Below are 12,070 nucleotides of genomic sequence, written 5' to 3'. Positions count from 1 at the left end.
GGCGCGGGGACCGGGCGGCGCCCGCGGGAGACGGCCTCCCGCGGGGTTACCCCCGGCGGCACCCCAGCCTCCCTCGTTTCTTTCATATTTATTTCGGACGTGGGCTACCGAAATTTCCGTTACGATTCAGCCCCCGTGCGCGGTGAGGAAGTCGGCTGGGCCTCGGTATGTACTCGGTCCGTAGAGGCCGCGTTACCGCGTGGCGGTCAGTCGCGGGAGGGAGCCGGAGCCGCCCGCACGCCCGCGACCGCAACACGCACTCGGAGGCGGCGTCTTCTGACAGACGCCGGTAGGGTTTGAGAAACATGCTTTTTCGGAAAGGACCGCTCGGCTGATGCGGGCCTGGGCTCCCGCGCCCCTCTCGTGGCGGGGCGGCGCGGGGTACCCGCGAGCGCGGCGGAACTCCCGTGTAGGACATCTCTGGGCCCGTGTGGCCAACGGGCACGCGACAGGGTCGTCTCGGTCTCGCGACGAAAGCGGTTTCGCGCTGGTTGGTGCGCTAGAGGTCGATCCGCAGGCCGAAGGAACCGTCCACCCGAACACCCCGGCGCGAGGCCGGGGCCGGCAGGGGCCCTCCGATGGCGGGTCATGCTTGCCAATCGGTCAGTGGTTGGTGTGGTGCAGTATATGTCAGGGTGTGGGTGCGAGATGGGCCGGGAGGACCGCTCCTCCAGCGTCGGACCCGAGTCATAGGAAGTGCCGTTTTGTCACAACCCCAGGGGTGGGGGGGTAACGGTAGGGAAGTGCCGGCCAACGCGCAGAGGTCGACCCGCAGGCCGAAGGAACCGTCCACCCGAACACCCCGGCGCGAGGCCGGGGCCGGCAGGGGCCCTCCGATGGCGGGTCATGATTGCCAATCGGTCAGTGGTTATGTGTGCTGCGGTGATGCGGTGCCGGCCAACGCTCAGAGGTCGACCCGCAGGCCGAAGGAACCGTCCACCCGAACACCCCGGCGCGAGGCCGGGGCCGGCAGGGGCCCTCCGATGGCGGGTCATGATTGCCAATCGGTCAGTGGTTATGTGTGTGCTGCGGTGCCGGCCAACGCTCAGAGGTCGACCCGCAGGCCGAAGGAACCGTCCACCCGAACACCCCGGCGCGAGGCCGGGGCCGGCAGGGGCCCTCCGATGGCGGGTCATGATTGCCAATCGGTCAGTGGTTGTGTGTGCTGCGGTGCCGGCCAACGCTCAGAGGTCGACCCGCAGGCCGAAGGAACCGTCCACCCGAACACCCCGGCGCGAGGCCGGGGCCGGCAGGGGCCCTCCGATGGCGGGTCATGATTGCCAATCGGTCAGTGGTTGTGTGTGTTGCGGTGGGGCCGGGAGGACCGCTCCTCCTGCGTCGGACCCGGGTCATGGGAAGTGCCGTGTGGCGGTGGTGGGGCCGGGAGGACCGCTCCTCCTGCGTCGGACCCGAGTCATGGGAAGTGCCGTGTGGCGGGGCCGGGAGGACCGCTCCTCCTGCGTCGGACCCGAGTCATAGGAAGTGCCGTGTGGCGGGGCCGGGAGGACCGCTCCTCCTGCGTCGGACCCGAGTCATAGGAAGTGCCGTGTGGCGGGGCCGGGAGGACCGCTCCTCCTGCGTCGGACCCGAGTCATAGGAAGTGCCGTGTGGCGGGGCCGGGAGGACCGCTCCTCCTGCGTCGGACCCGAGTCATAGGAAGTGCCGTGTTGCGCTGGTGGGGCCGTGCCCGCCAACAGCCTTCAGTGGTCGGATACCACGTTTGCAAGCTCCCCGCTGGAATGGGGACTTAGAAGAAATGAGGGGAAAATTCCCCCGGAGCTCCGTGCCTGAGGGCGGGCTGTGAGCCGCGCCGCGTCCGCCAACAGCCTTCCATGGTCGGACACCATTGTTCGCAAGTTGCCCGCTGGAATGGGCACATAGAAGAAATTTCGAGGATAACATCCACCAGAGCGCCAGGGCGGCCGTTATTGCAGTATGCGTCCGCCTGGCAGCTCTCTTCCGCGGGAACCATTGGGCAATTTCTTTCACGGAGGTGGACATAGAAGAATTTTTGTTTCTAAAAACGTGGTTCCTAAAAATGTGCCCCAGGTGTTTTGGAAAACCCGGGTAAACCTGGGAAGTAGGCAAATGACCCTCTGACTAGGGGTAAAAACGTTTGCCTACTGCAGCGCCCCTAATGCAATTCGGCGGAACTGCAACGCCCCTGGTCGCCTAAACGCTACCCCTGGTCGCCTAAACCTCACCCCTGGTCGCCTAAACCTCACCCCTGGTCGCCTAAAAGTCACCCCTGGTCGCCTAAATTGTCAACCCCTGGTCACCTAAATTGTCAACCCCTGGTCGCCTAAAGGGGACTTAGAAGAAATGAGGGGGCAAATTCCCCCGGAGCTCCGTGCCTGAGGGCGGGCTGTGAGCCGCGCCGCGTCCGCCAACAGCCTTCAGTGGTCGGATACAATGTATGAAAGTTCCCCGCTGGAAAGGGGACTTAGAAGAAATGAGGCAAATTTCCCCGGAGCTCCGTGCCTGAGGGCGGGCTGTGAGCCGCGCCGCGCCCGCCAACAGCCTTCAGTGGTCGGATACAATGTTTGAAAGTTCCCCGCTGGAAAGGGGACTTAGAAGAAATGAGGCAAATTTCCCCGGAGCTCCGTGCCTGAGGGCGGGCTGTGAGCCGCGCCGCGCCCGCCAACAGCCTTCAGTGGTCGGATACAATGTTTGAAAGGTCCCCGCTGGAAAGGGGACTTAGAAGAAATGAGCCAAATTTCCCCGGAGCTCCGTGCCTGAGGGCGGGCTGTGAGCCGCGCCGCGTCCGCCAACAGCCTTCAGTGGTCGGATACAATGTTTCAAAGTTCCCCGCTGGAAAGGGGACTTAGAAGAAATTTGTAAAAATTCACCCGGAGCTCCGTGCCTGAGGGCCGGCTATGAGCCGCGCCGTGCCCGCCAACAGCCTTCCACGGTCGGATACAATGTTTCAAAGTTCCCCGCTGGAAAGGGGACTTAGAAGGAATTTGTCAAATTCACCCGGAGCTCCGTGCCTGAGGGCCGGCTATGAGCCGCGCCGTGCCCGCCAACAGCCTTCCACGGTCGGATACAATGTTTCAAAGTTCCCCGCTGGAAAGGGGACTTAGAAGGAATTTGTCAAATTCACCCGGAGCTCCGTGCCTGAGGGCCGGCTATGAGCCGCGCCGTGCCCGCCAACAGCCTTCCACGGTCGGATACAATGTTTGAAAGTTCCCCGCTGGAAAGGGGACTTAGAAGAAATGAGGGGGAAATTCCCCCGGAGCTCCGTGCCTGAGGGCGGGCTGTGAGCCGCGCCGCGTCCGCCAACAGCCTTCCACGGTCGGATACAATGTTTCAAAGTTCCCCGCTGGAAAGGGGACTTAGAAGAAATTTGTAAAATTCACCCGGAGCTCCGTGCCCGAGGGCCGGCTATGAGCCGCGCCGCGCCCGCCAACAGCCTTCCTTTGGTCGGATACAATGTTTCAAAGTTCCCCGCTGGAAAGGGGACTTAGAAGAAATTTGTAAAATTCACCCGGAGCTCCGTGCCCGAGGGCCGGCTATGAGCCCCGCCGTGCCCGCCAACAGCCTTCCACGGTCGGATACAATGTTTCAAAGTTCCCCGCTGGAAAGGGGACTTAGAAGAAATTTGTAAAAATTCACCCGGAGCTCCGTGCCCGAGGGCCGGCTATGAGCCCCGCCGTGCCCGCCAACAGCCTTCCACGGTCGGATACAATGTTTCAAAGTTCCCCGCTGGAAAGGGGACTTAGAAGAAATTTGTAAAAATTCACCCGGAGCTCCGTGCCCGAGGGCCGGCTATGAGCCGCGCCGCGCCCGCCAACAGCCTTCCACGGTCGGATACAATGTTTCAAAGTTCCCCGCTGGAAAGGGGACTTAGAAGAAATTTGTGAAAATTCACCCGGAGCTCCGTGCCCGAGGGCCGGCTATGAGCCGCGCCGTGCCCGCCAACAGCCTTCCACGGTCGGATACAATGTTTCAAAGTTCCCCGCTGGAAAGGGGACTTAGAAGAAATTTGTAAAAATTCATCCGGAGCTCCGTGCCCGAGGGCCGGCTATGAGCCGCGCCGTGCCCGCCAACAGCCTTCCACGGTCGGATACAATGTTTCAAAGTTCCCCGCTGGAAAGGGGACTTAGAAGAAATTTGTGAAAATTCACCCGGAGCTCCGTGCCCGAGGGCCGGCTATGAGCCGCGCCGTGCCCGCCAACAGCCTTCCACGGTCGGATACAATGTTTCAAAGTTCCCCGCTGGAAAGGGGACTTAGAAGAAATTTGTAAAAATTCACCCGGAGCTCCGTGCCCGAGGGCCGGCTATGAGCCGCGCCGTGCCCGCCAACAGCCTTCCACGGTCGGATACAATGTTTCAAAGTTCCCCGCTGGAAAGGGGACTTAGAAGAAATTTGTGAAAATTCACCCGGAGCTCCGTGCCCGAGGGCCGGCTATGAGCCGCGCCGTGCCCGCCAACAGCCTTCCACGGTCGGATACAATGTTTCAAAGTTCCCCGCTGGAAAGGGGACTTAGAAGAAATTTGTGAAAATTCACCCGGAGCTCCGTGCCTGAGGGCCGGCTATGAGCCGCGCCGCGCCCGCCAACAGCCTTCAGTGGTCGGATACAATGTTTGAAAGTTCCCCGCTGGAAAGGGGACTTAGAAGAATTGAGTAAAATTCACCCGGAGCTCCGTGCCCGAGGGCCGGCTATGAGCCGCGCCGCGCCCGCCAACAGCCTTCCTTTGGTCGGATACAATGTTTCAAAGTTCCCCGCTGGAAAGGGGACTTAGAAGAAATTTGTGAAAATTCACCCGGAGCTCCGTGCCTGAGGGCCGGCTATGAGCCGCGCCGTGCCCGCCAACAGCCTTCCACGGTCGGATACAATGTTTCAAAGTTCCCCGCTGGAAAGGGGACTTAGAAGAAATTTGTGAAAATTCACCCGGAGCTCCGTGCCCGAGGGCCGGCTATGAGCCGCGCCGTGCCCGCCAACAGCCTTCCACGGTCGGATACAATGTTTCAAAGTTCCCCGCTGGAAAGGGGACTTAGAAGAAATTTGTAAAAATTCACCCGGAGCTCCGTGCCCGAGGGCCGGCTATGAGCCGCGCCGTGCCCGCCAACAGCCTTCCACGGTCGGATACAATGTTTCAAAGTTCCCCGCTGGAAAGGGGACTTAGAAGAAATTTGTAAAATTCACCCGGAGCTCCGTGCCCGAGGGCCGGCTATGAGCCGCGCCGTGCCCGCCAACAGCCTTCCACGGTCGGATACAATGTTTCAAAGTTCCCCGCTGGAAAGGGGACTTAGAAGAAATTTGTGAAAATTCACCCGGAGCTCCGTGCCTGAGGGCCGGCTATGAGCCGCGCCGTGCCCGCCAACAGCCTTCCACGGTCGGATACAATGTTTCAAAGTTCCCCGCTGGAAAGGGGACTTAGAAGAAATTAGGCAACTTTCCCCGGAGCTCCATGCCTGAGTGCGGGCTGTTTGCCGCGCCGTGCCCGCCAACAGCCTTCAGTGGTCGGATACAATGTTTCAAAGTTCCCCGCTGGAAAGGGGACTTAGAAGAAATTATGAATATTTTTGTTTCTAAAAACGTGATCCCTGAAAATGTGCCCCAGGTGTTTTGGAAAACCCGGGTAAACCTGGGAAGTAGGCAAATGACCCTCTGACTAGGGGGGAAGAACGTTTGCCTACTGCAGCGCCCCTAATGCAATTCGGCGGAACTGCAACGCCCCTGGTCGCCTAAACGCTACCCCTGGTCGCCTAAAAGCTACCCCTGGTCGCCTAAAAGCTACCCCTGGTCGCCTAAACGCTACCCCTGGTCGCCTAAACGCTACCCCTGGTCGCCTAAACGCTACCCCTGGTCACCTAAACGCTACCCCTGGTCGCCTAAACGCTTCCCCTGGTCACCTAAACGCTACCCCTGGTCGCCTAAACGCTACCCCTGGTCGCCTAACTGACCCCTCGTGTGTGGGGATCAACGTTTGCCTACTAGGGCGTCCTCCGGCGGCCTCTCGGCAGTACTGCAGGCCCATTTTAGCCGAGCCCATTGAAATGAATGGGGGAATTTTATACGTTTTTGCCTTTTTTTTCCCCCCCTCGTTCTTTTTGTATTTATTCATTTATTTCAACTTTTACCGACTCAACCGCCCTCCGGCGTGCCCTCGGCGGTCCCGCAAGCCCAATTCGGCCGAGCCCATTGAAATGAATGGGGGAATTTTATACGTTTTTGCCTTTTTTCCCCCCCCCTCGTTCTTTTTGTATTTATTCATTTATTTCAACTTTTACCGACTCAACCGCCCTCCGGCGTGCCCTCGGCGGTCCCGCAAGCCCAATTCGGCCGAGCCCATTGAAATGAATGGGGGAATTTTATACGTTTTTGCCTTTTTTTTCCCCCCCCTCGTTCTTTTTGTATTTATTCATTTATTTCAACTTTTACCGACTCAACCGCCCTCCGGCGTGCCCTCGGCGGTCCCGCAAGCCCAATTCGGCCGAGCCCATTGAAATGAATGGGGGAATTTTATACGTTTTTGCCTTTTTTTCCCCCCTCGTTCTTTTTGTATTTATTCATTTATTTCAACTTTTACCGACTCAACCGCCCTCCGGCGTGCCCTCGGCGGTCCCGCAAGCCCAATTCGGCCGAGCCCATTGAAATGAATGGGGGGATTTTATACGTTTTTGCCTTTTTTCCCCCCCTCGTTCTTTTTGTATTTATTCATTTATTTCAACTTTTACCGACTCAACCGCCCTCCGGCGTGCCCCCGGCGGTCCCGCAAGCCCAATTCGGCCGAACCCATTGAAATGAATGGGGGAATTTTATACGTTTTTGCCTTTTTTTTCCCCCCCTCGTTCTTTTTGTATTTATTCATTTATTTCAACTTTTACCGACTCAACCGCCCTCCGGCGTGCCCCCGGCGGTCCCGCAAGCCCAATTCGGCCGAACCCATTGAAATGAATGGGGGAATTTTATACGTTTTTGCCTTTTTTTTCCCCCCCTCGTTCTTTTTGTATTTATTCATTTATTTCAACTTTTACCGACTCAACCGCCCTCCGGCGTGCCCTCGGCGGTCCCGCAAGCCCAATTCGGCCGAGCCCATTGAAATGAATGGGGGGATTTTATACGTTTTTGCCTTTTTTCCCCCCCTCGTTCTTTTTGTATTTATTCATTTATTTCAACTTTTACCGACTCAACCGCCCTCCGGCGTGCCCTCGGCGGTCCCGCAAGCCCAATTCGGCCGAGCCCATTGAAATGAATGGGGGAATTTTATACGTTTTTGCCTTTTTTCCCCCCCCCCTCGTTCTTTTTGTATTTATTCATTTATTTCAACTTTTACCGACTCAACCGCCCTCCGGCGTGCCCTCGGCGGTCCCGCAAGCCCAATTCGGCCGAGCCCATTGAAATGAATGGGGGGATTTTATACGTTTTTGCCTTTTTTCCCCCCCTCGTTCTTTTTGTATTTATTCATTTATTTCAACTTTTACCGACTCAACCGCCCTCCGGCGTGCCCCCGGCGGTCCCGCAAGCCCAATTCGGCCGAACCCATTGAAATGAATGGGGGAATTTTATACGTTTTTGCCTTTTTTTTCCCCCCTCGTTCTTTTTGTATTTATTCATTTATTTCAACTTTTACCGACTCAACCGCCCTCCGGCGTGCCCTCGGCGGTCCCGCAAGCCCAATTCGGCCGAGCCCATTGAAATGAATGGGGGGATTTTATACGTTTTTGCCTTTTTTCCCCCCCTCGTTCTTTTTGTATTTATTCATTTATTTCAACTTTTACCGACTCAACCGCCCTCCGGCGTGCCCTCGGCGGTCCCGCAAGCCCAATTCGGCCGAGCCCATTGAAATGAATGGGGGAATTTTATACGTTTTTGCCTTTTTTCCCCCCCCCCCTCGTTCTTTTTGTATTTATTCATTTATTTCAACTTTTACCGACTCAACCGCCCTCCGGCGTGCCCTCGGCGGTCCCGCAAGCCCAATTCGGCCGAGCCCATTGAAATGAATGGGGGAATTTTATACGTTTTTGCCTTTTTTTTCCCCCCCCTCGTCCTTTTTGTATTTATTCATTTATTTCAACTTTTACCGACTCAACCGCCCTCCGGCGTGCCCTCGGCGGTCCCGCAAGCCCAATTCGGCCGAGCCCATTGAAATGAATGGGGGAATTTTATACGTTTTTGCCTTTTTTTTTCCCCCCTCGTCCTTTTTGTATTTATTTACTTATTTCAACCTTTACCGACTTAGGGGCCGCTTTGCACCGCCTGTGCCCGGGGAAGGTGCTCCTATTCGGGCCAAGTGTGACACACGCCCGCCCTCCTCCTCCGGAGCTTCCATTAGGGTAGACTTAGGGGCCGCTTGGCACCGCCTGTGCCCGGGGAAGGTGCTCATATTCGGCTTCACTGTCAGGCAGCATGCACTCCTCCTCCGGAGCTTCCATTTGGGCAAACTTAGGGGCCGCTTGGCACCGCCCGTGCCCGGGGAAGGTGCTCCTATTCGGGCCAAGTGTGACACACGCCCGCACTCCTCCTCCGGAGCTTCCATTTGGGCAAACTTAGGGGCCGCTTGGCACCGCCTGTGCCCGGGGAAGGTGCTCATATTCGGCTTCACTGTCACACAGCATGCACTCCTCCTCCGGAGCTTCCATAAGGGCAAACTTAGGGGCCGCTTGGCACCGCCTGTGCCCGGGGAAGGTGCTCATATTCGGCTTCACTGTCACACAGCGTGCACTCCTCCTCCGGAGCTTCCATTTGGGCAAACTTAGGGGCCGCTTGGCACCGTCTGTGCCCGGGGAAGGTGCTCATATTCGGGCCAAGTGTGACACACGCCCGCACTCCTCCTCCGGAGCTTCCATGAGGGTAGACTTAGGGGCCGCTTGGCACCGCCTGTGCCCGGGGAAGGTGCTCATAGTCGGCTTCACTGTCAGGCAGCATGCACTCCTCCTCCGGAGCTTCCATTTGGGCAAACTTAGGGGCCGCTTGGCACCGTCTGTGCCCGGGGAAGGTGCTCATATTCGGGCCAAGTGTGACACACGCCCGCACTCCTCCTCCGGAGCTTCCATTTGGGCAAACTTAGGGGCCGCTTGGCACCGCCTGTGCCCGGGGAAGGTGCTCATATTCGGGCCAAGTGTGACACACGCCCGCACTCCTCCTCCGGAGCTTCCATTTGGGCAAACTTAGGGGCCGCTTGGCACCGCCTGTGCCCGGGGAAGGTGCTCATATTCGGGCCAAGTGTGACACACGCCCGCACTCCTCCTCCGGAGCTTCCATAAGGGTAGACTTAGGGGCCGCTTGGCACCGTCTGTGCCCGGGGAAGGTGCTCCTATTCGGCTTCACTGTCACACAGCATGCACTCCTCCTCCGGAGCTTCCATAAGGGCAAACTTAGGGGCCGCTTGGCACCGTCTGTGCCCGGGGAAGGTGCTCCTATTCGGCTTCACTGTCAGGCAGCATGCACTCCTCCTCCGGAGCTTCCATAAGGGTAGACTTAGGGGCCGCTTGGCACGGCCTGTGCCCGGGGAAGGTCCTCATATTCGGGCCAAGTGTGACACACGCCCGCCCTCCTCCTCCGGAGTTTCCATGAGGGTAAACTTAGGGGCCGCTTGGCACCGCCTGTGCCCGGGGAAGGTGCTCCTATTCGGGCCAAGTGTGACACACGCCCGCACTCCTCCTCCGGAGCTTCCATTTGGGCAAACTTAGGGGCCGCTTGGCACCGCCTGTGCCCGGGGAAGGTGCTCCTCTCCGGGCTAAGTGTGACACACGCCCGCACTCCTCCTCCGGAGCTTCCATAAGGGCAAACTTAGGGGCCGCTTGGCACCGCCTGTGCCCGGGGAAGGTGCTCCTCTCCGGGCTAAGTGTGACACACGCCCCGCCCTCCTCCTCCGGAGCTTCCATGAGGGTAGACTTAGGGGCCGCTTGGCACCTCCCGTGCCCGGGAAGGTGCTCCTATTCGGGCTAAGTGTGACAGACGCCGGCCTATTACCCCCGGAGCGATGGAGCTGGGGGCGCTCGCTCCCCGCCCGTGCCCGGGGAAGGTGCTCCTCTCCGGGCTAAGTGTGGCAGACGCCGGCCTATTACCCCCGGAGCGATGGAGCTGGGGGGCGCTCGCTCCCCGCCCGTGCCCGGGGAAGGTGCTCCTCTCCGGCCTAAGTGTGGCAGACGCCGGCCTATTACCCCCGGAGCGATGGAGCTGGGGGGCGCTCGCTCCCGGCCCGTGCCCGGGGAAGGTGCTCCTCTCCGGGCTAAGTGTGGCAGACGCCGGCCTATTACCCCCGGAGCGATGGAGCTGGGGGTGGGCGCTCGCTCCCTGCCTGTGCCCGGGGAAGGTGCTCCTCTCCAGCCCCAGGTCGCCTAACCCCTTACCCCTGGTCACCTAAACCCCTTACCCCTGGTCGCCTAAAACGTCTCACCCCTGGTCGCCTAAACCCCTTACCCCTGGTCACCTAAACCCCTTACCCCTGGTCGCCTAAGTGGCCCACCCCTGGTCACCTAAACGTCCCACCCCTGGTCACCTAAACGTCCCACCCCTGGTCGCCTAAACCCCTTACCCCTGGTCACCTAAACGGCCCACCCCTGGTCGCCTAAACCTGCCGCCCCTGGTCACCTAAGTGGCCCACCCCTGGTCGCCTAAGTGGCCCACCCCTGGTCGCCTAAGTGGCCCACCCCTGGTCGCCTAAGTGGCCCACCCCTGGTCGCCTAAGTGGCCCACCCCTGGTCACCTAAACGTCCAACCCTGGTCGCACTTAGTGCAATTCGGCCCACCTCGCGTCCGGGAGGAGGCCATCCTCTTCGGCCTGACTTTCACGGACGCCGGCCTGTCTCCTCCGGAGCCTCCACGCGGTTGAACTTAGGGGCCACTCGGCCCACCTCGCGTCCGGGGGAAGGCCGTCCTCTTCGGCCTGACTTTCACGGACGCCGGCCTGTCTCCTCCGGAGCCTCCACGCGGTTGAACTTAGGGGCCACTCGGCCCACCTCGCGTCCGGGGGGAGGCCATCCTCTTCGGCCTGACTTTCACGGATGCCGGCCTGTCTCCTCCGGAGCCTCCACGCGGTTGAACTTAGGGGCCACTCGGCCCACCTCGCGTCCGGGGAAGGCCGTCCTCTTCGGCCTGACTTTCACCAACGCCGGCCCCCAGTCTCCTGTTGGACTTAGTGCAAATTCTTACTCACGCCCTTACCCCTGGTCACCTAACCAGGGGCAGGTCCCCCGCACCTCGCGTCCGGGAGAAGGCCGTCCTCTTCGGCCTGACTTTCACGAACGCCGGGGCCGTCCCCGACGGAGCATCCACGCGGTTGAACTTGAGGGCCACTCGGCCCAACTTGTGTCCGGGAGAAGGCCGTCCTCTTCGGCCTGACTTTCACGAACGCCGGGCCGTCCCCGACGGAGCATCCACGCGGTTGAACTTGAGGGCCACTCGGCCCAACTTGTGTCCGGGAGAAGGCCGTCCTCTTCGGCCTGACTTTCACGAACGCCGGGCCGTCCCCGACGGAGCATCCACGCGGTTGAACTTGAGGGCCACTCGGCCCAACTTGTGTCCGGGAGAAGGCCGTCCTCTTCGGCCTGACTTTCACGAACGCCGGGCCGTCCCCGACGGAGCATCCACGCGGTTGAACTTGAGGGCCACTCGGCCCAACTTGTATCCGGGAGAAGGCCGTCCTCTTCGGCCTGACTTTCACGAACGCCGGGCCGTCCCCGACGGAGCATCCACGCGGTTGAACTTGAGGGCCACTCGGCCCAACTTGTATCCGGGAGAAGGCCGTCCTCTTCGGCCTGACTTTCACGAACGCCGGCCCCAGTCTCCTCCGGAGCATCCACACGGTCGAACTTGAGGGCCACTCGGCCCAACTTGTATCCGGGAGAAGGCCGTCCTCTTCGGCCTGACTTTCACGAACGCCGGCCCCAGTCTCCTCCGGAGCATCCACACGGTCGAACTTGATGGCCACTCGGCCCAACTTGTGTCCGGGAGAAGGCCGTCCTCTTCGGCCTGACTTCTCCAGTCCGCCCAGTCGGACTTGGTGCAAATTCCTCCGCACGCCCTTACCCCTGGTCACCTAACCGGGGGGAGTCCCCCGCACCCTCCCCCCCGGATGGGAGGGGCGGGGGGTCCTGCCGACAAAAGGTTGGATCGAG

This window comes from Idiotropiscis lumnitzeri, unplaced genomic scaffold, assembly GCF_059441095.1.
Source record: "Idiotropiscis lumnitzeri isolate Australia: NSW breed Sydney's pygmy pipehorse unplaced genomic scaffold, RoL_Ilum_1.0 HiC_scaffold_366, whole genome shotgun sequence".
Taxonomy (NCBI): Eukaryota; Metazoa; Chordata; class Actinopteri; order Syngnathiformes; family Syngnathidae; genus Idiotropiscis; species Idiotropiscis lumnitzeri.
The sequence above is the reverse complement of the archived record's forward strand: the minus strand, read 5'-3'. Positions refer to the sequence as shown.